Source organism: Mesoplodon bidens (genome assembly GCF_964165515.1).
Source record: "Mesoplodon bidens genome assembly, chromosome: 18".
Lineage (NCBI taxonomy): Eukaryota > Metazoa > Chordata > Mammalia > Artiodactyla > Ziphiidae > Mesoplodon > Mesoplodon bidens.
Genome location: NC_138175.1, coordinates 14,001,356 through 14,029,121, shown reverse-complemented (window position 1 = coordinate 14,029,121; position 27,766 = coordinate 14,001,356). Strand labels below are relative to the sequence as shown.

Genomic DNA, 27,766 nt, shown 5'->3' with positions numbered 1-27,766 from the left:
TGGAGTCCTAACCACTCGCCCAACAGGGAATTCCCAACAATTTGTTGAATGAAGGAATGAATAAAGAGCAGTCCCCCTGGGCTTCCCTGGTGGCGCAGTGGTTGAGAGTCTGCTTGCCGATGCAGGAAACATGGGTTCGTGCCCCAGTCCGGGAAGATCCCACATGCCGCGGAGCGGCTGGGCCCGTGAGCCATGGCCGCTGGGCCTGCGCGTCCGGAGCCTGTGCTCCGCAACGGGAGAGGCCACAACAGTGAGAGGCCCGCATACCACCAAAAAAAAAAAAAAAAAAAAGAAAAAAGAGCAGTCCCCTGCTCAGCTCCTACTACCCTGCCTCCTCCCCCAAATCTCTCTCCTTCTCTCAGTCTCCTCCCACTAGAGTCATCCCCCCTCTTCACTGGGCCCAGGTCTCATCCTCCTTCCCCAAATTCAGCACCTGCTCCCTTCTACTGTGAACCCAGCAGGCCTCCAGGGAAGAGATGAGCTGCCTCCCACTGCTGCCGTTCTCAGCAACGCAGATCCCCGCTCTGCAGTGGAGTGGACGGCAGGGATGCCTGCAGCCACAGCGTGGCGGGGGTTCAAGGAAAACAGCTCCGAGGAGCTCAGAGGCCAAGGGCTTCACCCCACCTCCTAGGGCGGGCATGCTGACCGGGTAGGGAGTGGCTCCAAGGCCACTAGCAAAGATACTCACAGAAGGCTTTTTAATAAGATAAAGCCCTCAGCAGCAGACACAAAAGCATGTAGCTCTCCACCCCACGGTCTGGGGTAGACAGAGCCATGAAAAAACATTCTGATGCTATAATATAGGGTAGATTCTAGTGGTTAAATACAGGGTTTGGAATCAGACAACTCCTCCCCAGTTCTCATCACTTTCTGACTGTGAGCAAGCCACTCAAATTCTTTGAGCTCAGCTTTCTTCCTCAGTCAGAATACAACAGTATTTGCCTAACCAGGTTGTTGGGAGGATTCAATGAGCCAATGCATATAAAGGGTCTAGCACAGAGTAGGCATCCAACTTCCTTATTAAACAATCATTCTGCCAAAATGTAAGGGTGCAAGTCTGGAAGGCTTCTTGGAGGAAGTACAATCTGCAGGACCCTGCATGAGATATGAGGCTGCTGGTAGCAGGAAATCCCTCTGGAAGCCAGGACTACCCACAGGGATATCTTAGGTTGAGTTCCCTAGATGCCTTAGGTTGAATCTCAGAGCCTGAGAAAGGGATTTTTGTGCAAATGATCTCTTAGGGCAGTGAGGGAGGCAGGATAGAGCAGGGGAAGAAGCCAAGCAAAGATGTCGGTTCAGCTAAGTCTAGCCTCAGTCTGACCCTCTGGGGAGCTCTGGAGCATAAAATACATCACAAGGGGGGCTTCCCTGGTGGCGCAGTGGTTGAGAGTCCGCCTGCCGATGCAGGGGACACGGGTTCGTGCCCCGGTCCGGGAGGATCCCACATGCCACGGAGCGGCTGGGCCCCTGAGCCATGGCCACGGAGCCTGCGCGTCTGGAGCCTGTGCTCCACAACGGGAGAGGCCACAACAGTGAGAGGCCCGCATACCGGAAAAAAAAAAAATACATCACAAGGTTTATCCCTTTTAGAAGCAAGGGAGCTGGACTTTTTACCCCACATCAGTCATTCATGGGCTGTGGGCGGGCCAAGGGGAGGTAGGGAAGGGAGGGCATCTCCAGGCAAAGCAGCTCACAGGGACTGACACCAGTTCTTCAGAGAAGGGTGCATCTATGAGACATTAGCAGCCAGCACTCACAACAGCAGGGGAATGGGTGCAACCATCCCTGTAAAGGTATATAACCAAGAGTATTTACAGCCAGGGGACTGGCAAAGAGATGGGAGCTGGATGAAGAAAATGGGGAGAGGATATTAAATTCTCCTACTGGGTCTTCCAAGGAGAAATTGAAGCAGCTGATACGTTTTTGTTTGTTTGCTTTTATTTTTTGCCATACCACACAGCTTGCAGGATCTTAGTTCCCCAACCAGGGATCGAACCTGTGCCCCCTGCAGTGGAAGTGCAGAGTCCTAACCACTGGACCGCCAGGGAAGTCCCTGGTATGGTCTTATAAATTTATTTAATTATTTATTTTGGCTGTGTTGGGTCATTGCTGTGCACGGGCTTTCTCTAGTTGCGGCGAGCGAGGGCTACTCTTCATCGTGGTGCGTGGGCTTCTCATTGCCGTGGCTTCTCTTGTTGCGGAGCACGGGCTGTAGGCGCACGGGCTTCAATAGTTGTGGCGCGTGGGCTCAGTAGTTGTGGCTCGCGGGCTCTAGAGTGCAGGCTCAGTAGTTGTGGCGCACGGGCTTAGTTGCTCCGCGGCATGTGGGATCTTCCCGGACCAGGGCACGAACCCGTGGCCCCTGCATTGGCAGGCAGATCCTTAGCCACTGCACCACCAGGGAAGTCCCCTGGTATGGTTTTAAATAATCAAAACCCAGACCTGATGGGATTACCAAATAGTTAACCCTTTCTGGGGAGCTAATAAGTGTACTTTATAATTAAGTGGCCCATCTTCCCCAACGCCTGATTTGCCTTTGCCAAATATCTTATGCAGTATTTTTCAAAAGGTGCTTCTATAGGATGTTAACAAGTATTGCTGTAGAGGAGGTACAGATCCATTAAACAAAGGTAGACAGGTTTATTTTCTTCCCACAACTTTTAAACCAATATACTGGATAAACAAAATCAATGGAATATTATTCAGCCATAAAAAGAATGAAATACTAATACATACTGCAACATGGATGAGTTTTGAAAACATTATGTAAAATGAAAGAACTCAAACACAAATAACTACATATTGTATGATTCCATTTATATGAAATGTCCGGAATAGTTAAATCCATAGAGACAGAAAACAGATTAATGGTTGCCAGGGACTGGTGGGAAGAATGGGGGGGTGATCGCTTAATGGATACAGAGTTTTCTCTTGGGATGATAAAAATGTTTTGGAACTAGATAGAGGTACTGGTTACAAAACATTGTGAATGTACTAAATACACTGAATTGTATGCTTTAAAGTGGTTAATTTTATGTTGTGTGAATTTCACCTCAATTTAAAAAAACAATCAGGACAAGCTCAGTGTGCTTGTTGCTAATGGGGTGTCACTGTTCCCAGGCCTTCTCAGTGGACACAGCTAAGGAAAAAAATACCTATATGCATGGGGAACCTCTAGGCTAACCTATAAAGCATTTCACAAACAGGTTAGGGAATCTTTTTTTGAGAGCATCTCACAGGAACTATAATGTAGAAGGCTGACCCAGCGCATGGAACATTGGTGGAAATGTTTTTGTTTGTTTGGGGTTTTTGTTTGTTTGTTTTGGGGGGATGACTTTTGGTTTTGGCCAAGCCACAGGTCATGCAGGATCTTAGCTCCCCAACCAGGGAACGAACAGGAGCCCCCTGCGGTGGAAGCGCGGAACCTTAACCACTGGACCACCAGGGAAGTCCTATGACTCCTGTTTTAATCAGCACTCTTCTTCTGCCTTTCTGTATATCTTTTGAGAAACTGTTTCTCTGAGCTGGGACTTACTTTATACACCAGACCAATGGTCTCCATTGATATAATTGAAAGGACTGTAAAAAAAAGTTTAACACTTTTAAAGTCTGTCAGAGTACTTTACTAGGTTTCAAGCTCCAAGAAGATAGGGTCTAAGTCTTCTATATCAGTCATTTTCACAGTGCCGGCCTGTGGGCTTTCCACATAGGCACACACATAAGAATAGGTAGTACACACATAGGAATAGGTAGTACACATTCTATGGAAGACCTTGGACCAACCACTTTACCTCCCTGAGCTATCTGCCAATTTAATTCTGCCAGAGGCTAAGAAATAATTAATTTAATCAACATCTCTGGAAGGTCTGTTTGGACCTACAAAAGCCGGTCCTCTGCTCTGCAGTAGTCTGTTATCTAGTGAAGTAATGATAACAAAAGACACCATCAGTTGAAGCTTCCCCAGTTCCATTCATTTAATCTTTAATCTGGATCATCAACAGTTAGATCATTTTTAATCTTTGCTCTTACAATGCTATAACAGATATCCATCTCTATATGTAACTAAGAACATGTGCGGATAGGATATCTTCCTAGAATTTACTAGGTCAAATCGTGTGTGCATGTGCAACTTGAAGATATTACCAAGTCTCTTTTCGTAGAGGCTGTATGGATTTCCAGCCACATTGGCAGTGGCTGAAGAATCCTTGTTCCCCACACACTTGCCAAGATAGCTATCAAGCTTTTTGATCTTTGCCAATCTGATAGGTTGAAAAATGATATCTCAGTGTGGTTTTAATTTGCATTTCTTTTATTAAGATTGAAGCTCTGAGAAAATAAGTGTTGCTTAGAATGTGGAGAAATTGGAACACTTGTGTACTGTTGGTGGGAATGTAAAATGGTACAGCCGCCGTGGAAAACATTATGGTGGTTCCTCAAAAAATTAAAGACAGAATTATCATATGATCCAGGAATTTCACTTTTGGAATATATCCAAAAGAATTGAAAACAGGAACTCAAAGAAATATTTGTAAACCCATGTTCATAGCATCATTGTTCACAATAGCCAAAAGATGGAAGCAACCCAAGTCAAGTGTCCATCAATGGTTGAATGGATAAAATGTGGTATATACATACAATAGAATATTATTCAGCCTAAAAAAAGAAGGAAATCCTGACGCATGCCACAACATGGATGAACACTGAGAACATTATGCTAAGTGAAATAAGCCAGACACAAAAGGACAAATATTGTCTTCATACTTACATGCCTTGATAGTCAAATTCATTGAGACAGAAACTAGACTGCTGGTTGTCAGAGGCTGGGAGGAGAGGAAAATGTGGGGAGTTATCCTTTAATGGGTACATAGTTTCAGTTTGGGAAAACCAAAAAGTTCTGAAGATAAATGGTAGTGTTTGTTGTACAATAATGTGAATGTACTTAATGTCACAGAACTGTACACTTAAAAATGGTTAAGACGGTAAGTTTTATGTGTATTTTAGCACAATTTTTTAAAAAAGAGTGAAGCAGACTCCCCTGATGGTCCACTGGTCAAGACTATGCACTTCCACTGTAGGGGGCACAGGTACCAGGGAAACTAAGATCTTGCATGCCACGAGGTGTGGCCAAAAACAACAACAAGACATAACAAAGAGTGAAGCTTTGCATCTTTTCATGTCACAGCCATTTGTGTTTCCTTCTCTGTGAACTGTCCGTTTACATTCTTTTCACATTTCCTGTTGTTCCTTGGTCATCTCCTTACTGACTTACAGACCACTTTGTATGAGCCTTTTACCCTGATATAAATTGCAAACTTTTCTTCCATTCCTATTGACTTGGTTTTTGTTGTGTTGTTTTTTTTTTTTAAATAAACTTATTTATTTATTTATTTTTGGCTGTGTTGGGTCTTCGTTGCTGCACACAGCCTTTCTCTAGTTGCGGTGAGCAGGGGCTACTCTTCATTGCCGTGTGCAGGCTTCTCATTGCGAGGCTTTTCTTGTTGCGGAGCATGGGCTCTAGGTGCTCAGGTCTCAGTGGTTGTGGCTCGTGGGCTGTAGTTGTGGTACACAGGCTTAGTTGCTCCACAGCATGTGGGATCTTCCCGGACCAGGGCTCGAACCCGTGTCCCCTGAATTGCCAAACAGATTCTTAACCACTGTGCCCCCAGGGAAGCCCTTGTTGTGGTTTTGGTTTTTAGCTAGGTATGAGGTAGAGATCTGACTAAACGTTTGTTTGTTTGTTTTTTTAATGAACATATTATTTATTTATTTATTTAACGCTACGCGGGCCTCTCACTGTTGTGGCCTCTCCCGTTGCGGAGCACAGGCTCCAGACGCGCAGGCTCAGCGGCCATGGCTCACGGGCCCATCCGCTCCGCGGCATGTGGGATCTTCCCGGACCAGGACACGAACCCGTGTCCCCTGCATCGGCAGGCGGACGCTCAACCACTGCACCACCAGGGAAGCCCCTGACTAAACTTTTAAAAACCGTTTTATAAATTATAAATTAGGAGTTTGGGATTAACATATACACACTACTGTATATAAAATAGGTAAACAACAAGGACCTACTATGTAACACAGGGACTATACTCAATATCTTGTAATAACCTATAATGGAAAAGAAGCTGAAAAAGAATACATATATATCCATAACGGAATCACTTTGCTGTACACTTGAAACTAACACAACACAGAAACCGTGTGCCTTGCTCCGGGTCACACAGGCCATTAGGGTGGGAGCTGCCAAATGGGTCAAACAGAAAGGCAGGGAGGGAGGGAGCCGGCTCCACTTTGCACCTTGCTACTTAGTAGCTGTCTGCCTCCAAAGCCCGGTGCTCACATCCACCATGTTCACTTCCTGTTCCACTGCTTTCCTTGCTCTGGATGCTCACCAACAAAGGTAGGCTTTTAAGAGAATGAGGCAAATTCAAGTGCTACCTGAGGGGTGATGTTCACCAGTGGCTGTGCGGCTGAGGCAGTTGGGAAGAACCTTGTGGAAGAAGGAAAACTCAAGGTAGACTTTGGAGAGTCAGGCAGAGTTTGGATGGGTGGAGAGGAGAGGATAACACAACCGGCAAGGGAAAATGGGTAAAAACCGATTTGACATCTAATTGGGAGGTAGTCAGGGTGATGATGGGGCTTCCTGTTGGAGTTGAGGGATAGAGAGGGTCTGTCTGTCTTGCCCATGAAAGGACATCTTAATTCTGCCTGGGTAATCTGCTAACAGAGCTTTGGGAGATGGATGTAAATTCAAAAAGGCTAATTACCTTCTGCCTGTGAGGGAATGTTGCCATTGCATGTGACTCGGGTACAGAGGCAAAGCCCTTACAGGAAGGGCCTGGCAGCTGGTTTTAGGGGCAGAGCATGGGGTTGCATGTGGATTACTTAGCCCCTCTACGGCCTGTGACGGGGACACACACACACACACACACACACACATGCACACACTCCAAAAGAAAAAACCCAGAAAAGCATTCAAGGGTCAACATTAGTTAGGGCCCAATGCCTCTGGTGGCCTCTTGGCTACTTCCCCAAGGACCTAGCAATAACTTGCCCTTTGGCCCTTGGTGGATGGGAGGAAGGCTAGAGCCTGGGGCCCGAGAACTCATAGCACATACCCACTTTGTCAAAGATAAACAAAGCCGGGCACTAGTTAAAGTAGTAAGGACAGATTTTAACCAATATACTATCGCAATAGTATATTGCAACTTCAATTTGCACAGAGGTGACTGGGCCTTTTTAAGGGAGAATGAGGGAGTATGGAGGAGGTGAGCAGGGGCTCCGTGGAGTCAGGGAAGTGAAAAATTACAAAGAGTTGGTCAGTGTAAATGCTGATTAGGCCAGCTGTATTTGTTAGCTGGCAATTATTGAAGTTAGGACTCCACCCACCCACAGAGCCTGGGAGACAGAGGCCCTATCCATTCCAATGATTACATTTCAAGGGAATGGCTTTCAGGTCCTTGAGAAAGACACATAATACATATACATCTGATATACACCTCAAAGGGACAGGAAGAAGTCACAGTTGTAAGCCCTTTTTAGTACATGCTCTAAGAAAGGGGTGGTGGTGGGGAGCTTATTACAGGTGTTGTCTAGAACAAACAGTAAATTCTGGAGCTTTCTCTGGCAGGCAGTTTAAAGGGGGTTAGGGTCATTCTAGGGATGTGGCCTTGAGGTGTTAGAAACTAGGTTATTGGGTTTAAGTCTTTTAATGTGGGCAGAGGAGGGTGGATAAAATTATTTGTGTTGAGAGTGTAGGTTTTGTTTGTGGGTTTTTTTTTTTTTTTTTTGGCCGCCCCTCGCGGCATGCAGGATCTTATTTCCCCGACAGGGATTTAACCCATGCCCCCGGCAGTAGAAGCTCGGAGTCTTAACCACTGGACCACCAGGGAAGTCCCAAGAGTGTAGTTTTTATAGGCCAAGGTTGAGGCCTATTGGAGAAGAGGGCCCAGAGGAGCCTGGCTAGAGTTTGGTGGAGCAGAGAATATTTGTCATCTCACAGCTGAAAGAGTCTGAGATCGTGCCTGAGGGTGAAGGTCACCAAGTTCCCCCTTCTGAGGTTTGTAGCTCCCAGAACATCATGTGGTAAGTAGGGTCTACCTGGGTAGGTGTGAGAGTCACTCTCTGCTACCTGACAAGTCAGGAATCCACCTCCCCACCTCTCAATCCTCCGACCTGTTATAGGTCATCATACGCCCAGAAGCATAGGATACCACTGAGCTGACCCTATCGTATAGGTTTGAGATTTCAACCCCTGGCTTGCACCCAGAGCTTGGGGAGTAGCACCAGGAATACCCCACCCGTCCCTCTTTGAAACAGAAAACTTTCCCAGCTTTGGAGACAATGCTAAGGGCTAACGTCTGGAACACCCTTCAGGCCCATGTAGTATTTTCCTTTTACTGCATGAACTGATTTATTTATTTAAATTTAAAAGAGCATTTCTGTGGTAAACTAGCCTGAGACCCCGCTTTCTATAGCCTGGTTCTTCAGAGGCTAATATTATTCCACAGCCGGCCCATCCTTGAAGGACAATGCCAGAACTCTAGCCAACAAACGCCAATAGCAGCAGTTCTCAAAGTGGTTCCCCAAACCAGCATCACCTGGGAACTTGTTAGAAACGCAAACTCTCATGTCCACCTGGAGTTAAAGAAACAGCAACTGGGGGTATGGGTCAGCTGTGTTTGAACAAACTCTCCAGGAGAATCTGATAGACGCCAGTTAGAGAACCACTGGTTTACAGGCCTCCCCTCTGCCAGAGGGGATGAAACTTGGAGGGCAACCTGGGGCTTCATTAAGATTGAGGTAGGAGGGCTTCCCTGGTGGCGCAGTGGTTGAGAGTCCGCCTGCCCATGCAGGCGACACGGGTTCGTGCCCCGGTCCGGGAAGATCCCACATGCCGAGGAGCGGCTGGGCCCGTGAGCCATGGCCCCTGAGCCTGCGCGTCCGGAGTCTGTGCTCCGCAACGGGAGAGGCCTCAACAGTGAGAGGCCCGCGTACCGCAAAAAAAAAAAAAAAAGAAGAAAGATTGAGGTAGGTTTGGAAATTGGGGGAAGCACGTGCTAAGAGAAGACGTGGAAAAATATTTAAAATGTGTGCACTTTGCCCTAAACAGCTGGGAGATAAGGGCACCAACCAGAGAGTGAGACTGGAATGAGAAGGTGCCCCAGGGGGTGAGCGCTCCAGGAAACCCAGACACTCAGCCCCTTTTTCCCAAGTCGGGAAAACCACACGCCCACGTGGCTCCTGGTGTTCTCTCTTCTCCCGCCTGTGCGCAGCGGCCCCACCGCAGCTCCAGCTTGCGGAGCCCGGGCACGAAGCCAAGCTAGCCTCAGGTCAAGGCTCTTTGCGAGCGCAAATGGGAACGGTACCCGGGGCGCGGTTCTCGGGCCGGAGGCTTCCCCTCTAGTCCCGCTCGGCTGCAGCTGACCACAGCCGTGTCTGAGAGGCATCCTCGGCTACTCTGCATCTCGCTTGAGATCCAGGTATTCAACCCGGGTCCGGGGCATCGCAGACCCCACATCCTATTTCCACCATCGCGAGCCCGGCCTTCTGGGAATGGAGCTCTCCCATCCCCCTCTCCCCTCTTGCGCGGTAGAATCCCTGAGCCTTGGCGAAACTACAAAGCCCACAAGCCCTAAGGCTCACGCGCTATCTTCTGGGAGTAGTAGTTCTGGATACCGGACACTCCTAGCGGCCTGGCGTAGGCTGGACTCCATATCCCAGCATGCCCAGGGGCGTGAAGGAGGAGGTGGGAGGGGACAGACCAGGAGGATGTGAATGGGGAGGGGGCAGTTGCCCCCCTGCCCCCACCCTTCCCTTCCAGCCGGGCTGGGGTGGGGGGAGGGGCCGGGCTGAGGCGGCGGCGGCGGCTCGGCTGCTCGCTTGGGGAGGGCACGGCGGGCAAGGGCGGTACTGGCCCGCTGCGGGCGGACTGGGGAGCCGCGGAGATAACGGGTCCAGACGCTGGCGGCGGCGGCGGCTTTCTCTGCACTGGCGGAGGCGGCAGCAGGAGCGGCGGGTATGGCCCGCGCGGCGCTCGGCGCTGACTGAGGTGCGCGGGCGGGATGAGGGCGGGCGGGATGTGGGGCGCCCCGGGCCCCTCTCTGCCCCGAACCCCCTCTGCGCGGGCAGCTGGCTCGGCCAGCGGCCCACACCCGCCCGGTCCACCCTGGCAACTTCCCCTGGGTCGGGGCGCTGGGCTCCCCCGTGGGGGCGGGGGTCCGCTTACATTGGCCTCAATCCCCTTTCCCCGCCTTCTGCTTCTGCACCTCCAGCCGCTCCCACGCGTGGCTGTTCCACTCCTTGGTGGCAGCCCCCAGCCCCAGCCCTGGGAAGCGCTCCGTGCCCCACTCCCGACTTCAGTCCACTGTCTAGTTCGCGCCGCCAACCCCCGCGCGCGCTCCTGGCCTGTGCACTACTGAGAGACCGCTACCCCGCTTCTGTTGGCCGAAGGATGTCTCTGCACCATCAGCACCTCTCTCCTCTTTCCCCTACCTGGCACTGCCCCCTAGCCACCCACAATGGCCCAGTTCTCTCTGATGAGACCTAACTGCTTGACCTCCTTCCCACTTTGGAGAAACTGAGGCTTGGCATAAACCAGGAACTTGGCCAAGTCCATGCCCCAGTTCTGTGGGGCTGGTCTGAGCCCATGTGTTGGCATGGAAGAGTCATTTCCTCTCTCCAGTCATTCCTAGGTGCCGGGACCAAACTTTCCAGCTCCCTGCTGCAGCTCTGGGCTGATCTCACTTTAGTCTCCCCTTTGGCTTTCTCCCACTTCTGTTTCCCCCTCCTCCTTCCTGTATTTCACTTCTGGCCTACTCTGCCTGTAGGGTCACCCACCTATTGCTCGTTTACTCAAGTTAGCCTTTTGATTTTTATTTCTTGCCAACTGCATCCATCTCCCATCCTGCATCTTACTCTACAGTGCTTTATAAAGCATGGCAGAACAGAGTCTAAGGTGGTGTTGGGGGGAAAGGGGAGAGAGGGGCTGGTGGTGGAAAGGGAGTGGCAACCTCTTTCAACCAAAGCTGCCGAGGGGTGTTCAGGGCACTATGGGGTCCCTGGGTGAGTCAATCCTAGCCAGTAACGCACACTCCCATCTTGTCTTTGGGACAGTTGTCTGGAAGCTGGTTGGTCATCCCTTCCTCTTATTAGGCCTGATGGACTCCAGCGTCCCCCTGAGATGGAGGGAACCTCCTACATTGGTGGAGATGGCCGTGTAAAAGGAGGCTGGGAGACCACACCCCTAAGCCTCATCTTGCTTCTGCTGCTAACTTTGGAGGGGCTTGCCGGTTCAGGGAAGGATGCCTGCTAGGTGCCCTGAGCTGTTTGTGGAGGAAGATGCAGTGACTGTAGGTGGTGATCTCAAGTTTAGTCGTGGTGTTCAGGATTTGAAGGAAAGAGGGAGCCAGGGCTCAGAGAGGTGGCACAGACTTGCGTGTATAATTCAGTTTTTTGTCTTCCTTTGGCAGATTTGCCTATGGGTCGCCCCTTCCTAGCCCAGTCTTCAGTTTCCCAGTGGGAAGTTGGGGGAGGGAGGGAAATCTATGAGCCATCAGGAAGGCAGGCTCTGGGAGTTCTGCTGGGGTCCTGAATGAGCAATCTTGATCTGAACCAGATGGTTCTCTGCTTCAGCACCCCTCTCTCATCCCTCCCCCTTGGCTGTGAATAGGACGCCTTTAACCTTGTAACTTGAGAATGGAGGAAGGGAGGCCGGGGGCCAACTGTCTGTGTGCGTGTTTATGTCTGCATCTGCACTCACGTGCAAGCTTGCCAGGGACCTGAGGGAGTGACCCTGCATGGGAATGCGGTGTTGTGATGTGCTGTGGCATGCTCACAGCTCTCTAGGAACTTTCTGAGCCCAAACCCTAGATAGTGCCAATTTCCAAGTTGCTAAGAACCACTGGGTATGGCTTCGTGGGCTATTTCCCCATGAGCCAAACCTCTGGACCTGAAACATGCCTCAGGGTGAGGATCACTCTTCTTCAAAAAACTACCTGCAATTATGAGGAGTCCAAAATAGAAGCATGAGGGGACCAGTTTCCCAGAACTGGAGTTCTCTTTTTCCCCCGGTCATGGCAAGAGAAGATCTGAGGGGTGGAGTCTGGCGAGAGGGATGGGAAGCTGATTCCGTTGCTTTGTTCTATACCCCATCCTGCCTTGTGTATTTGTGTACTTGATTTTGACCACCATTAAACTATGGAAGTTCTTCAGACGTGGCCTCATTTATGAAATATCACCACCCGGCTTGGTCCTTGGTGCGTAGTAGGTGTTCAGTAATTTGAGTTAAAGTGCAGAGTCTTGCAGTTAAAGGGCAGGATCTCTCATACTTGATCAGACATCAGAATCCCCCTGGAGAGCTGTTTAAAGCACAGCTGGCTGGGCCCCACTCCCAGAGTTTTCTGGTTCAGGCAGTCTGGGTGGGGCGTAGGATTTGATTTGATTTCTGCCCAGTTTCTTGGCCATAACACTTGAGAACCACTGGTTTGGGGCCATGACGGTTGCTTGGGTGATTAATCCAGGCAGATGTAAAGTCTTTTTTTTTTTTTTTTTTTTTTCTTTTTGCGGTATGCGGGCCTCTCACTGTTGTGGCCTCTCCCGTTGCGGAGCACAGGCTCCGGACGCGCAGGCCCAGCGGCCATGGCTCACGGGCCCAGCCGCTCCGCGGCATATGGGATCCTCCCAGACCGGGGCACGAACCCGTATCCCCTGCATCGGCAGGCGGACTCTCAACCACTGCGCCACCAGGGAGGCCCGTAAAGTCTTTTTTTAAATAAATTTATTTATTTATTTATTTGGCTGCGTTGGGTCTTCGTTGCTGCACGCGGGCTTTCTCTAGTTGAGGTGAGCAGGGGCAACTCTTCGTTGCGGTGCGCGGGCTTCTCATTGCGGTGGCTTCTCTTGTTGCAGAGCATGGGCTCTAGGCGTGCCGGCTTCAGTAGTTGTGGCGCACGGGCTTCAGTAGTTGTGGCTCGCAGGCTCAGTAGTTGTGGCGCACGGGCTTAGTTGCCCCGCGGCATGTGGGATCTTCCCGGACCAGGGCTTGCACCCGTGTCCCCTGCACTGGCAGGCAGGTTCTTAAGCACTGCGCCACAAGGGAAGTCCCCAGATGTAAAGTCTTAAGAGAGATTTCCTCCTACCTTGCTTCGCCACCCAGGCTTGTTCTGGCAGCTGCCCTGGATTAGCCTTTTCCTTCCATTCTCATGCTGCCCAGTGTTGGCTGGGTTGATGGTAGGGGTGACTTGTGGGGCCTGAGCTCCCAATCCCCCTGTAACCACATAGCAGTCACTGCCCTATGGCTATTTGAAAGAAGGCCCCACAAAAGCAGGACATTTAGGCCCCAGGGCTTTGGAAAAGAGGTGGCTGCATGGACATGGAGAAGCAGACGCCAAACCTGGCACTCATCTGCCCTGTCCCTCAGAATGGGCAGGCTGGGGTGCTGGCCATGCTGCACACTGGACAGGATGCCTGGGAATCTCTGAAATTTAGAAAAACAGGAGGAACCCCTTACATTGTGCTTTTACTTTGCCAAGCATTTTCCACCTGTTGTTTTTTAGGAGGTTGATAAGGCAGATGTAGACGCAGGCGGGGTTACTGAGAAACAGAGATGCACTGAGGGTCACACAGCAGGCCCAGGGCTCCTGATTCCAACCTGTCCCTCTGATGGAACATCTGCTAAACCAGTCGCTATGAAGAGCTGGAATAACGGCTGCTGTTCCCTGAGTGCTTATTCCTCACCAGTCCCCAGGTTAGGTGCTCTCACATGCCAGCTCGTCAGATCCTCACAGCAGTGTTGTGGAGTCGGCATTATTGTCAGTCTTTCATAGATGAAGCACTGAGCCTTGCAGAACTTATGAGACTTGCCCAAGCTCAGACAGCTGGTAAGTGGAGGATATGGAAGTCAGACTCAGGCCTTACTGACAGCACACCCTGTGCTTTGTCACTCACTGTCTGTCTTGCCCAGAAAACCTGTAATTGTCCTCCGGGTTGTCTGCCCCCAGAGCCTGGAACTATGCCGGGTGTTGTGGAGGAGAGAATGACCAAGTCACTGTCTGCTGGGACGGGGATAAGACAAGTACACTAGTGTCCACAGTGGAAGGCAGAAGGGGCAGCCAGTGGCTTGTGGGTTTAAAGGAGGCGGAAGTCATCCACGTAGAGGGTTCAGAAGAGGCCTTTGGGTTGGGCCCTGAAGGGGCAGGTAGAGTTCCAGCAGTGCCTACAGGCTGGAGAGGGTGCAGGCCAACAGGTGCAGAGAGAGGCCATCATGGCACTTTTAGGGAGTTTTCCCTTTTGGTTGGAGCATAGGAGAGGTATTTCAAAAAGCAGTGAGAAGATCCTGTTTGGTTACAGGCAACAGCTTGGCTGATTTTGGCAGGAAAGGACTTCATTGGAGGGCTATGGGAACTCCTAGGATCTGAGGGCTGACTCAGGACCAAGTCCCCTCCAGGGTCTTGGAGTGGGTAAGGCAGGAGCCAAAGTCCAGCCTCTTCAGGGTACCACTGTCGCCAGGATAAATCTGTTCCAGCTGTGCTCTGTAATTCTGTCACCACAGCTTGGGAGTCATATCCCAGGGAGGATACGTCTCTTTGGCCCAGGCTGGGTCATGCTTCTTCCCTGGCCAGGGAAGGGCTGGTGGCATGGTAGGCAGTCCCCCCAGACTGTATCCAAAAGCTGAAGTCCCCAGAAGAAGTGGCAGTGGACACTGCAAGAGATCGGTCCAGCAAGGTGCTCAACAAGCACTCGAATTGGCAGACAGCAAAGGGAGGGCTTGGTTCTGAAAGGTTTCTGAGCAGGCAGAGGGCAGGCTGGCAGCAGGGTATGGCTGGGTCATAAGGGGACAAGAAAAGAAGGGAGAGAGGAAACGGAAAACTAGATAGGGTCCAGGTGAGATGTAATGAAGGCTGGAACTTGGCAGTAGGAATGGAAAAGAAGGGACTGATTCTAGAGAATTGTGAAAGTAGATATTTTCTGGAACAGACACTTGGTTGGCTAGGGTTTGACACTTCATTGCTTGGGTGATGAGGTTGGTTCCTTTAGCTGAAATGGGGCAGTCAGGAGGAGAAAGAGTTTGCAGGAGATGATGTGCCTTTGCTTTGGAGGAGCTGCACGCAGGATGCTCACAGCGCACACGGAACCCTGGTGAGCTCGTTACTCCTGACTCCATGCTGCCTGAGGTTTGGGGCCTCAGCCCTGAGGAGGTGGGGCCCCAAAGCTTCAGGGGCCCAGTACATCCTGAAAGCAGCTGGGGCTTTGCTGTCCACGGCTCAACATGCCTGCATCTCTTCTGTCTCCGCACTTCCACCTGCGTGGCCTTCCTCCTCCTTCCCCTTCCCCACTCTCAGTTCCCATGCCCCAAACTCCCCCACCACGTGTTCCCAATACCTGAGCCCTTACCAACTAAAGGACCTGGCCCAGCTCTCTGGGGACTTAGGTTTTAGATTTTCCTCCCTCTCTGCTCAGAATGGTTGTTAACAAGTCCTCACTAACTATTAGGGCAAACATCTCCAAATGACATTTTGCAAGGAGAAGGTCTGAACTTTGCCTGCTCTCTGGGGACAACAGGCTTTTCCTCCAGTTAGGCCGGGCTCACCAGAGACGCCTGTGTGTTTCCCTAAGCAGCCATTCTAGAGCACTTCTTGGTGCTTATTCATAAATCATTATACAGCATATTGTCAATCACGCTTTCATGTTGCCATTGCAGATCTCTCCTAAGGCCCCAGGGCGTAGGCTGGGCTTCGGGCCACCCCAACTTTCTAGCTGAGAACTGGGGAAGTTTCCTCCTACAGGAACGGGAGGGAGGGGACAGGGTCCTCTCTGGGGTGGGGCAGGAGAGGCAGTGCTGAAGAGTACTTATCTCCACAGATTCTCAGAGAGAAGGTCATCTTCCTGGGGTGAAGAGGACTGTTCCCCGCAGTTAGAGCTGTTAGCATTCAAATATATGTGATATTTTGTCACCTATGAATGCAGTGCATTCCACCATGGACAGTAAGGTGAACCAGGGACAAGAGAAATCTAGAGAAAAATGTAACTTTTCTTTATTTTGATGTCAGTGCTAAATTTGTATTTGTGAAATCATAACATTAAAACGAAACAAACAGTTCTGCTATCAGTTGTTGAAAAACATCCTCAAATGGCTTCTTCCTTCAAGGGGATGTGACTCTGCAAATGAGGAAGTCCAGAGAGGGAAAGAGGTGGACTGACATCACCCCACTGGCTGCCGACGTGGGCGTGGGAGGGGAGTCGGCAGCTCAGGGATCTCCTCCCTGGAGGGGCATTGTCCTCTGTCCCGTAGACCTCTGTTTCTCATCTCTTGCTGGTTTATCACCTTTGCCCATTAGCATCCTTTTTCCTTTTTTCTCCTTCTCTTCCTCTCTAGGATCAGGGAGGGAAACATGCCAGAGGAACACAGAAAGCAGCCCTGCTTCTGTGCAGTTGAGGCATGAGGCCCATCCTGCGCCTGAAAGGGGGCTTGAGGGAGGGCAGGAGACCCTGAGGCGTTGGGGCGTGACCCAGGGACCCCAGAGAGCAGCCCTCACCCTTTCTCTCCGAATCCTTCTGCTGTAAAGTCCTAACACAGCAGGCAGGCAACAGCCTCCCAGCTTGAGCAGGTCTGAAGCCTTCTGAGGAAGAAAATCGGCAACAAATGCAAACAGCTAATTGGTCTAGAGGGAGCCTTTCTGGTGAGGAAGAATCAACAAGTTGTTAGTGTGGCTGAAGGGAATTCAGAGCGGCTGGAGTGGGTTGTGAGAGGGGGAGTTGAGAGGTGGATTGTAGGAAGAGGCACAAGTGAGGGAACTGAGGGCGGGAGTGGGGATTGCCCCTCCCCACTCATGTCACCTCCCACAACTCCACCCTGCTCCGTCACTCCCACTCCTTCCTTCCTTCCTTTTTTTTTAATTGAAATGTAATTGACATATAACCTTATGTCAGTTTCCAGTGTACAACATAATGATTCCATATTTGTATACACTGTGAAATGTCTACAAATCAGTTAACATCTGTCACCATACATAGTTACCACCTCCTTCCTTCCTGGTGGGGAGGGTCCCTTTGGGTTTGCAAGGGACTCTCCCCTGACCTGTCAGTGGAGTTCTCTCCAACCCTCATTCTCACCCAAGTTCAGTTGAAAACAAAATACCTCATTTGATACTGATGGTAAACTGGAACCAGAGTCGGGAGGAAACAAAAGTCTCTGTGGCCCAGTGCTGAGTCCTCTGGCCGAGCAAGTGGAACAGACAGCAAGCAGCCGGAGGGACTGAGGCTGTGCGGGAAGGCAGGGGAGGGGCGAGAGCCCCTGAGCTCCCAGTTCCTGTCTCTCTCGGGTTTTCTGGGGAACCATCTGAGTCCCAGGCGGCCACAGGGGAGTTTCCAGGGGTTGGCCTTCTCTGTGTTCCATCCTGTCCCAGAGGGCTCTGTATTTCCCTGAACCCACACCTCTGTAGCTTCTGGCTGACTCCTGGGACCTCCAGCATGGCTCAGGAGGAGACCCCAGGTACCCCGGGTAGAGGGAGATGGGAAAGCCCGAAGGGGGTTTGGAGAAGCATGGGAACCCCGTTCAGGCTCTTCCAGTGTAGGGGAGCCAGTGTTGGCGCTTCCTTAGAGAGGAAGATGCTATGAAATGGGAGCAGGGCAAGCAGTTTATGTCAGGGAGGTTCAGCCCAAGGCCACAGTGGCAGCTGAGGGATGAAGGGATTTCCTCAGTTCCTGAAAAGCAATTCACGCTTGACCCTAAAGCAGCAGTGGATAAATGTGAGTTCAGATCTCTCAAGTGGCATTTCCTGTGATTAACACAGAAGATACCTCACCCCTCTTTACAGCTGGTTGAGATATTTCACAAGGTGTCTTCTTCCACCCATGCTGCCCACCCACCATCCCAGCAATTTCTGCCCATCCTGGATCTGTGGGCCTACCCTGCCATTCACCCTGTGCAAAACAGGAAGAGGAGCCAGCAGACCCTCTGTTGTCTGCCACTGTGGCCAGGGTGGGGGCCTGGCCTGAATGAGAGCCTCAGGGCAGGGCTATTTGGCTCTTCCAAAGAGGAAGCGGTTTGTTTGGTCAGGAAGCCCCGATGATTTTCATAGTCCAGGTCCCAGTCTGGCTGGGTGTATACAGGATTCTCACTGTTTTACTTACCTGCAGGGGGTTTGGCTGTGTGACCCAGGGCAAGTCGCTGCCCCTCTCTGGGCCCCAGAGTCCTCATCTGTAAATAAAGAATTTAAAGGCCTGTTCAGGGATTTGCTCTCAAATCGTCTGGTAGGTCTGACAGAGGAATGCCATATCCTGAGTGAGGAGATAGTGCTGGGGCCCAGGATGCCACCACGCAGTCCAGACGTCCATGGGAATCGGTTTGACCTTTCTCCTAACCCGCTTGGATGTACTGAACAGCAGCCAGCCTGCTCCGGCATCTCTCTGGAGAACCTGGGCTCCTGCAGCCAAGGGAGCTGTCCCCGTGCCTCCCGTTGTCCTCATCCCCACCTCCCAACCCTCACTCTGCCTCTATCCTGGCTTCAGGCAGAAAAACCCAACTGGTCTCTCATTGCATTCTTCCCTTCCTATACTGGCTGTACTGGTTAGGCTTTGGGGTGACTGTTTATAGGCTTCCTCTTTCTTTCTGCTCCCAGTCCCCTCACCTCCTTATACCCTAACTCTGCTCTAGCAAGATTTTTTCCCCAAAGCCAGCATGGGAGGTTGGATGACGGGCTGATCATGGGAGATGCCAGACCGGCAGCACAGGCTCCTGGCGGGTCTGCAAGGAGTTGAGAACACGCCTGGAAGGGGGCTGGGTAGAGTTTCTTAGTAGAGGAGAGAAGGAAGATGGTGAGGCAAAGGCCACACATAACACGATGCAAAGGCCTGAACTGAATGGGCAGGGACCACGCCCCGAGGAGACCAGTTTGAGCAGAGCATAACATTTCATTGCTCAAGAAGGAGAAGCAGGATGGAGAGGTCTGGCCAAGAGATGGGCCCCAAGAACCACCCTGGCAGGGGGGAAGGCCTGGGCTTTCCCAGGGCTGGGCTGGTTGCACACGATTGTGCTGGAAGAATGGGAAGGGTTGTTAATGACTGTTTGTTCTCCACAGGCTGTGAGGCTGCCAAGGGTCAGTCTGATAAGAGGGAAGAGATAGGCTTCTTGAGTTTTATCCTCCCGACAGCTGCCTTCTCTCAGCCTGCGCCACAGATACTGACAGGCTATTGTGGCCCTGCTCTACCTTCTCTTCTTTCTGATATACACAGCCCCTGGCTTCAGCCCAGCTGGGCTTCCCCTGCCTGGCCTCCAGCTCCCGTTCCCATCTGTGGTTAGATGAAGTCTGTACTGGGGGAGGGTGGGTCCTGGCAAGACTGAGCTGTTCTGAGCCTGACCTGGGAGTGGGATGTACTCCAGGGTGCGGCCAGGGCTCTGGGCTGAGCAATGACTCCCAGACCTGCCTGGTCCATTATGGTCTCAGGTTAACCTGCCACTCAGCCAGCCAGACCTGGGACCATGGGGTCTTAAGGGAGTCCCACCTTTGCCCCAGAGCTTTGGGAGGGCTGGGTGTTTTGCTGGGAGGAGTGGAAATGGGGATCTGATGGAACTTGCATTTGGCCTTTCTCTGGAGAATGAATCGGAGGGGGGTCCCTTGAGTAGATCTGGGGCTTTAGCAGTTAAGGGGCTACTACTGGTGGAGGGTGACAGTTCCTTGGATGGAGTGATGGTGGCAGACGTGGAGGAAGGTAGAAAGCTGAGAGATTTAGGTGGTAAACAGGTGGACTTTATAAGAGGTTGGCTGCAGGAGGTGGAAGGAAGGAAGGGACATAGATGACTCCCAGGTTTCAGGGTTGGCTGGATGAAGTCCCTTTCCAGACACTGGGAATACAGAAGGGAGTCCAGTTTGGGGGGCTTATAGAGCATGCGTGAGTTTGATTTGGAGCAGGGTGAGTTTGAGGTACTTTTGGGTGCCTCTAAGGTATGTCATCAAAGGGGCGGCTTCCAGAAATGAGTGGGATAGATGTGTCTGGAGTTCAGGGGAGTGTCTGGCATCATTCGAAAAGCCAGACATGACTCTTAACAGGTTGAGAAACAGGTTTGGAAAGGGTTCCTCCCAAAATCCATTGCCAGACAAGAAATGAAACCTAGGGTCCTGACTTCCTGTTGCGTTCCATGTCCAGGGTCATCTTTTCTTTCCCTGACCACTTCAGCCGGTTCAGGCCCAGCCGGGCAGCACCCTCCCCTCCAGTCTTGCTTGTGGTGTGGGGACTCTGGCTGTGGGCAGTCCTGACCCCAGGCCACCCAGAAAGGCCATGCATGTCAGTGGCTGTCTCACCATCTGTACATCTGGGCAGTGTCCCCAGCTGGAGAAGGGTGTGGGTCCTGGCCAGGAATGAGTCACTGATGGGAATCCCAGAATCACTTCTGTTCCTGTGGGCCCATGGGCCTCTGAGCTGGGTTGACCTATGAAGGACAGGGTTTTAGGGCCAGGTTCAGGGCAACCCTTCTGCACCAGATGGCAAGCGATACTGTAGTGGCTTTTTTTTTTTTTTTTTTTTTTTTTTTTTTGCGGTATACGGGCCTCTCACTGTTGTGGCCTCTCCCGTTGCGGAGCACAGGCTCCGGACGCGCAAGCTCAGCGGCCATGGCTCACGGGCCCAGCCGCTCCGCGGCATGTGGGATCTTCCCGGACCGGGGCACGAACCCGTGTCCCCTGCATCAGCAGGCGGACTCCCAGCCACTGCACCACCAGGGAAGCCCCTGTAGTGGCTTTTAAAAATTCCTTTAAATGAAATGGAAAATGGTTGTACGTGCGTGCAAGATTGTATCAGTTGGACTTCTTCAATTACAACAGCCAAGAATCCAACTCAGAGTGCTTTGATAAAAGGGAATCCGTTGACGCATACCTGAGGGAATGGCTGGCCACATACAGGGAAGATGAGGGACTCAAACAACTCCATCTCACCCCGCCCTTCTCCGTGGTGACAGCATTCTCAGTCCCCATGTGGTAGAAGGTGCCTGTCAGCAGTGCAGGCCTCCGTCTTCTCAGCATCCCATCCCAGGACTGCCACAGGAGTCCTGGGTTCGCTTGGAATCAGGGTCCTTGCCCAACCTTGGGTCAAGTACGTGGCTGGCTGCATTTGGTGCTCTGATAGGCCAGGCACAGGGATGGAAATTTGGGGAGAGATGACTCCCCAAAGGAAAATGGGGTTGTCATCCATTCTAAAGACTTCGTCTATTGAGGCAATCGGCAGAGCTAGGTGTGCATGTCAGAATCACCACTGTAGACAAACTTATAAGGATTTATTGCCCTGTATTCATTTACCTTGTTAAAACCTGAATGCTAGCATGGAGAATGGGACTTAGAACCATTGAGTCATTCTATTTACAGATCAGGAAGTGGAGGTTGAGAAATATGCCTTATCTCCTCAAACCAGTAGGTAGAAGAACTGAGTCCAGAACCCAGGTCATCTGACTTGCAGGCGGAGGCTCTTTCCAGTAGTAAGTGGTGTCTTTTAGGGAGGAGCCCCCATACCCCGGTTGCCCATCCACAAAGTCACTCATCCCCTGGACTGCAAGACAAAGAGTAGACACAGGCAGGTTATGGCAAATGGTCCCTTCCTCGTGGTGGCCCGGGGCCATCTGTCTGAGATGAGGGAGACATTCACTCAGTGTGCGTTCAACCAGGTCCCAGTAAACAGAGGAGGCATTGGCCCAAGTCTGCCCGCTTCTGCCCTGGTGCTCCCCGTCTCCCCTGTCATCTCAGCTTCCTAGATGCTCACCCTCCTCTGTGCTGTTTCCTGCTGGGGCCTAGATAAGGATGTAGCTCTAGGGCTGCTGTGCTTTCTGGATTACGTTGTATTTCCTGCTGGGGAGGGTTGTGCCCCTGTGTCTTCTCCCTTGGAAGAGAATGCCCAGGATGGTGGTGCCAGTTTCAGGTACAGAGAGATGAATAGCACAATTTTGGCCTCAGTTCCCCGTCACCTCCAATTTGTAAAGGGTACAGATGTTTGACCCAGCTTGGCAGAGCCAAGAATGGGGTGTTGTAGAAAGAGCTCTGAGGGAATTTCCTGGCGGTCCAGTGGTTAGGACTCCGTGCTTTCACTGCCAAGGGCCTGGGTTCAGTCCCTGGCTGGGGAACTAAGATCCTGCAAGCTGGGCGGTGCAGCAAAAAAAAAAAAGTGCTCGGGGCTTCGAGCCTCACCTTAGCAGGAGGAGACCTCAAGTTCAGTCTGACACAGGTGTCTTGCCCAGAGTGGGTCACTCCCCTGGGGCCCCTGGTTAGAAAGGGAAAGCTGTCCCCTGAGTGTGACATGTATGTTAATAAGATGCTGGAGGTCCTGGGAGCTTGGGGGTACTTCTCCCCAGCCCCAGGGTGCTCAGTGAGCAAGGCGGGGCTCTTCGGAGTTTGGAGCTGAATTCCTTTTTCATTCTGACCATCTCCTCATGCATCTTTCCTCCTGCCCTTCATATGCTTGCTGACAACCAGTCTTCTCTCCTGAACTGTCTGCCAACCCAGACTGACCAGAGTGCTGTGTCTGCCCTGCATGCTTGGCTCCCGCAGGCTCCCTGGTCCACCTGTTTCTGTCTGGATTCATGTTCTCAGAGATTGGCCAGCCTGGGTCCGGCCTCCTGTTCCCTCAGGCTTAGCCACCGTGCCTACTCTTGTCCCTGACTCCCTCTTCTCGGTGAGGCTGAAATTCACTGGTACCTCGGGTACATAGTGCCTTGAAGCTTATAGTCATTGCTTATTCATCTTGATGGGGACTGTGAGGTAAGCAGGGCAGCAGGCATCATCATGCCCATTTTACAGATGGAGGACCTGAGGCCCAGAGAGGTAAGATTTGCCCAGACATGCAGCTGTCGAAGAGCAAAGCCAGTCCTGAAATTGAGGTCATCTGGGTTTAGTCTAGAGTTCACTGTAAAATGTTAACTCATAGACACGTGTTGAGGTGGGGCTGCCCCAGTCTCACCAGGCAAGGGGCTTGAAAGGAGGCCCTGGGCCCCACCTCTTGGTGGCCCCCAGGTCACCCTGTACAGCCCAAGCCCCAAATAAGCACCAGCATGTTGGCCATCCCCTTGTAACCCCAGGATACATAATAAAGTTAGCCAAAAGATACCACTCCCTGGGGACCATCGTGATGGACCCCAGTCGGTGTATTCCTCCCCTCCATGTTCCCCCAAAGTTGACAACAGTAATAGATGTCATGACAAATATTATCTTAGCAGGGAACATATAATGTAGGCCAGGTCCAGGAGGATGAATCGCTCTTTGAGGATGGGACTGGGGAGGGCTCCTTGCTCCCCCACCCTGGCTCCCCTCACCCAGGGGCGAGGGGCAGAGGCAGGGCAAGGGGAGGGCTGCCTTTGCTCTACTCACAGCAGCTGATATTGCCACTTTCCTGCAGGGAAAGCGGATTACCTGCCTAGCAACCTTGGAGGTGTTCTTTCCTCCCAGGGGTCCCGCCTGAGTCAGTCACAGCATATTATCAGCTCCTCAGTGACGAGGAAGATGGCTTAGCCAGAGCAAGGGGTGAATGAAAGCAGGTGTGCACGGGCCTCTACAGTTTACCAGCCACCTGCTCTCTGCCTCCTGGAGCTGAATATTAGTGACACAGGGATTAGCGGGGGCACAGGGCAGCTGTGCTTCCTGCGGGATTGGTGCTGGCAGTTGCCCTGTGGCACCAGGCTGGGCACTAGCTCAGGGCCTCTAACTGCAATTCCCAAGGTTTCTGTGGGAAAGATGACTCCAGAGGACACAGGCTGAGCAAAGGGCCCACCTCTGGGCTTCTCTCCACCTCCACTCCCGAGGGAGAGAGAGAGGGGACATTACTCCCTTTAATTTCCTGGTCCAGGCATGGATGCAGACACCTCCTTTGGGTTTTCATTAGCATAACTGCCACAGGCTGACCTTTCCCAAAGATGAAAGACGTTACTAAGTATAAAAGGAGAACAAAGGAAAGCTAAAGATAGGGTGTATGAAGAGTAAAAAAAAGTCTGGCTCACAGAGGACAGGTTACTGGTTTGTTTCCAGGGTTTTTGGGGTACTCTCCCCACTGGAGATACCCACCCCTAGGGCCAGCGCACCTCTGTATGCCTTTCTGCCAGAGTCTCTGGTCTCCTAGCGCTGACCTGTCTCCCTAAGGACCCCTGGGACCCATCCTGTCATGAGTCCTCTTCAGGGCAGGTGGGCCACCTCCTCTCTACTCAGGGCTGATTGGCTGTGAGTGAATATAGCTCCTTCCTGAGGTCCCCCAGGGAATTGGCACCTACATGACTGTACCTATAACAGTGTCACCTTATTTATTCTAAGTAAGCCTTGTAACAGGGCCCCATCTCTTGACACAGCACTCAGGCCGCAGCTTAGCCCACAAGCTGCCATAAAGGGTTGGTGGTTCTCCAGCATCTGATCTTGGCAGGAATTATACAAGTCTCACCACCAGCCTCCCTCTTCCCACTGGGCCACAAGAATAGAAACTGATAAGTTGGCCTGGTTGATGGAAGTTTTCGGGTGGGTTGGGGGGAAAGAGTGTTCTGGTTTAAAAAAAAAAAGCAAAAAGAACACTGTGAAGTCATCTAGTCTTGATGAAAGAAGGAGATAAGCGCCTGACCACAAAGCGGAGTTTCCAGCCTGCAGCCCCACTTCTGCATCCTGCCTGGCGTGTAAGTGGTGCCCAGGAGCCAGACGGTGTCCACGCCCCAAACGGCTGCCTGCCGGCACGCAAGGTGCTCCCATTTCGTAATCAGTGTTCAGATGAAGCAGCAAAACAATCAGAAGAACCGCCGCCTGATAAGGAAATGTGGGGGCAGGGTGGATAGAGTAAGGGAGGTTGTCTGCCGACAGTTACAGCCCACTGTTGCTACCCTGCTGAGGTTGGAGCCCTTTAGAGAAATTCGCCCCAGACAAAGTAGGCCTCCGTGCCTGCAGCCTGGACTGTCACCTTCATGATATTGCCTGGTCCCAGAGGCTCTGGCAGACTTCCCACCTGGGTGGCTTGGCTGGGCCATGAGGATTGAAGAGTTCCAGCCATAGGTTATACCAGCCCAGGGGAAGAGGTTTGCACAGTCCTGGCACTGTGGACACAGAGCCCTGTTCTCGCACCTTCAAGTGTGACGCTGGCCCTAGTGGAGTGAGTGTGCGCCCCTGACTTCCACCCGGGGTTGGGGGACGGAAGAACCCCAGAACGGGGGCTGCTGTGCTCCCAGAAGCACTGTTTCTGGACCTTCGCATCTCAGGAGCTCTACCAGCCTTGTCAAGGGCCAGAGCTTGCCCTGTGTATCAGAGCTTTGGGCCAGGTCCATCCCAGTATGCCCCCCAGGAAGGGCTAGTGTCTGCCCCCTGGTTGCTGAAGGCCTGGAGTCCTACTGGGTCGTGCACATACAATAACTACACAGACACCGGTCCTGCAGCCCTCCTTTCCAGCAAAGCATCAGTCACCCTGCTTCCCGGGCCCCTTTCCCGCAGGGTCACAGTGCTGGCCAGTTAGGTTATGACCTCTTCCCCGGCATTCTCTCCCCCATCTCCTCATCCCACAGAGGATGTGGGGATAGATGCCGGAGTTTTAAGTTGAATCCTTCAACTCTGGGCCTGGGCCAAGACCTGGCTGGAGTTGTGAGCCACAGAGATGGTGGCCTGGAAGATTCTAGAAGCACAGCTTCTCCCTTCCCTGGTTGTGTACTGGCAGGACTTGTATAGACCCTAGCTCAGCCCTTCCCCATCAGCTTCCTTCAGGTGGCCAACCTTCCGGTGCTTACAGTATAGGGAGGAGGACCCTGTCCAGAGCCCCGTGCCGCAGTGCAGTGCAGGCTTGGGAAGGGGCGAGCCAGGGCAGTGGCGGAAAACAGAAGCACCAGTCCTGTCGCTTCCCCAGTGGTGAGGGCGAGAGAGATCAGATTCAGGGTTGCTTGGGGTTGCTGTCTAAGAGGGCTGGTTGGGAGTTAGAAAGGGAATGCCCTGCCTCTCTCTGCCATGTGTATGAATCTGCTCTTTTAGGAGAACCTTTGCCCTTGGCCCCCAGCCCCTGGACCTTCCTTCTCAGTCTGCATGCCCTTGCCTGGGAGTATTCCAGGAAGCTGTCTGGGTGTATGGAACAGGTTTTCACAGCCTCGTCCCCTGCCACGTGGGTGTATGGGTTGGGGAGACGGGGGTTGAAGGTTACCTGGAGAAACCATTTACTCCTTTCTTTTCACCCAGTTCTGGCGGGGGCAATGGAATGCAGTGAGACTCTCTTTTAAACCTTCTATCTATCAAACCTACAATAGTCCTCCCACCCCAGGGTAGAGGGTGTGTGCGTTTGGGGGAGCCAACATTGAGGAGGATTGGAGTAACCCATGTTTCTGAGCAAGGAGGACTCCCAGTGATAAGCGTGAGTTGGACAGGAAGCATGAGCCTTCTCCCCAAGGGGTCTGTAAGTTGAGGATTGACTCACCTCTTCCTTCTGGAAGCCCTTGGCTCTGCCCTCCACCCGTGCTCTAGCTGGTGGGTATTGCTCTGGTTATGCCCCTCTGAAGGCCTCTGGGTTATGCTGTCACCAGCTCCCTCCTCTTTAGAGGGAGAGGCTGACAGCTGGGACCTGGGTTGCTGGTCTCTGGGGTCAGCTGCTCTTGGCATACGCTTGGAAGAGCAGCTCTCCTAGGGGGAGCCTGGCCAGCAAAACCAAGGAGCCCTGGGTGGCGGGCAGACTAGAGGGGCTGGTGGGGCGTCCTCAAAACAGAGGAGTCCCATTGCTTTGCTCTTCAACACAGCAGGCGCTGCGAGGCTGGAGAGAGAAGAGCTTTGCTAAGGGGTCAGGGATGCAGCTATACAAGGAGGGAGAGACCTGGGGCTCTTCCCATGCTGTCTGCCACTCCCCGGTAGGATAAATATTTGCTGAGTGAACACATCCTATGCTTTTCTCTTGAGATTCCCTAGGCATCCTGACAAGGTGCAGAAGGAAAAGGAGGGCCCAGCAGCTTTTCTGTGGCTCTTCATTACATCTCTGGCGTGACTGAGATCTGAATCTTAAACGTGAAGAATAGCCAAGCCTCCCACGCTTTGAACCTTATCTTTAGAGGAAATCAGATCAGACTGTAAGCACCATGGTCCCCTGACCCTGGGTGTGGGTGGGGTAGTCAAGTTTAATTGCCCTTGGAAGGGAGAGTTGGGCAATAAGGTCTAGACCTCAGCTTCTCCAGGCTCCTCTCTGACTTGCCTTAGGCCACCATTTAATTCATCCTGCTCCCTGCTTCCTCCAGAAGTCCTCAAAGAAGCTTAGATTTCTTTCCCAATCTCCTACCTTCAGGGTCTTTCGCCTGTCTCCTGCCTCTCTCTCTCTCTCTTTTAGAGGAACCCCCTTATAAACTTTGTCTCTTCTAGAATCTTTTTTTTTTTTTCAGGACCAAGAACAGGTTTATTCAGATCCATGGTCGGTTACAAGTTTGGTCTGATTACTGGTCACAGGCCCCAAATGCCACTATTCTGAGTTTTCATCAAAATACAAAGCCCAGTACTTACAGTTTGAAAACTTAAAAAAAGACATCAAAGACTAAGGCTTTTAAAATTCTCAGTTGAAAAGTTCTCCCAGGCGTGTCATCTGTAGAATGAAACGCATGTGAGATGCTGTGTGTCTCTTCTAGAATTTTGCTGCGAACTTGTGTCTAGAGAGCCACAGAGGTGGCCAAGTATGGGATGGACCTCAGTGAGCTGTTTAGAACCAGCTCAGGGCAGGCCTCTGTTCTGTGTAGTGTGATAAAGCCAGGGAACAGGTGACAGGCTCCGTGACCCACAAGCTCTGCCACAGGATGGACACAGCATTGCTCGCT

The 27,766-nt window shown here is 51.8% G+C and overlaps 1 protein-coding gene across 4 annotated transcripts in view; it reads left to right on the top strand.

Moving 5' to 3' along the window:
* The first annotated feature begins 9,817 nt into the window (after nucleotides 1–9,817).
* The window catches only part of ST3GAL2 (ST3 beta-galactoside alpha-2,3-sialyltransferase 2), a 43,602-nt gene continuing 25,653 nt past the window's right edge, over nucleotides 9,818–27,766 (top strand). For 2 of the 4 annotated variants that reach the window (XM_081215470.1, XM_081215471.1), the window contains exon 1: nucleotides 9,818–10,051. The gene's annotated coding sequence lies outside the window, so the exon portion shown is untranslated. Of the gene's footprint in view, nucleotides 10,052–26,867; nucleotides 27,035–27,766 lie in introns of all 4 variants that reach the window. The other 2 variants (XM_081215472.1, XM_081215473.1) reach the window with 2 other exon arrangements.